This window comes from Colobus angolensis, unplaced genomic scaffold, assembly GCF_000951035.1.
Source record: "Colobus angolensis palliatus isolate OR3802 unplaced genomic scaffold, Cang.pa_1.0 Scaffold167, whole genome shotgun sequence".
In the NCBI taxonomy this organism is placed as follows: domain Eukaryota; kingdom Metazoa; phylum Chordata; class Mammalia; order Primates; family Cercopithecidae; genus Colobus; species Colobus angolensis.
The window spans coordinates 2425239-2425554 of NW_012114788.1; the positions used below are offsets into that span (position 1 = coordinate 2425239).

General features: G+C 69.9%; 1 protein-coding gene across 1 annotated transcript in view; it reads right to left on the reverse strand.

Moving 5' to 3' along the window:
• Positions 1–316, reverse strand: part of ASIC2 (acid sensing (proton gated) ion channel 2) — a 1152840-nt gene that overhangs the window by 283951 nt on the left and 868573 nt on the right. The gene's annotated exons all lie outside the window — the stretch shown is intronic.

Sequence of the window (316 nt, forward strand, 5' to 3'; positions counted from 1 at the left end):
CCCGGGACTGAGCGCCGCCTCAGCCCGCAGCTCCTGGTAGTGGCCTCTCCCGAGCGCCTCCCAGACTCTCCCGGTCCCTGGTCTTCCTGGAGGATGCCCGGCGCCGGGCACTACTTCTGGAGGGGTCCCACAGGGAGCCGCCTCTCCAGTTCCTGGGTGCTGCGCCCGCCTCCCCTCGTCCTGGACCTCGGGGGACCCTGAACCGAGTCCCCCCTGCCCCGCTTAACCCCAGCTTTTACGCTGGTCCTGGGAGAAGGGCCACTCGGCCACCATGCCTGATCTGGACATCCCCAGGGATCCCACCAGCCCGGCCCTT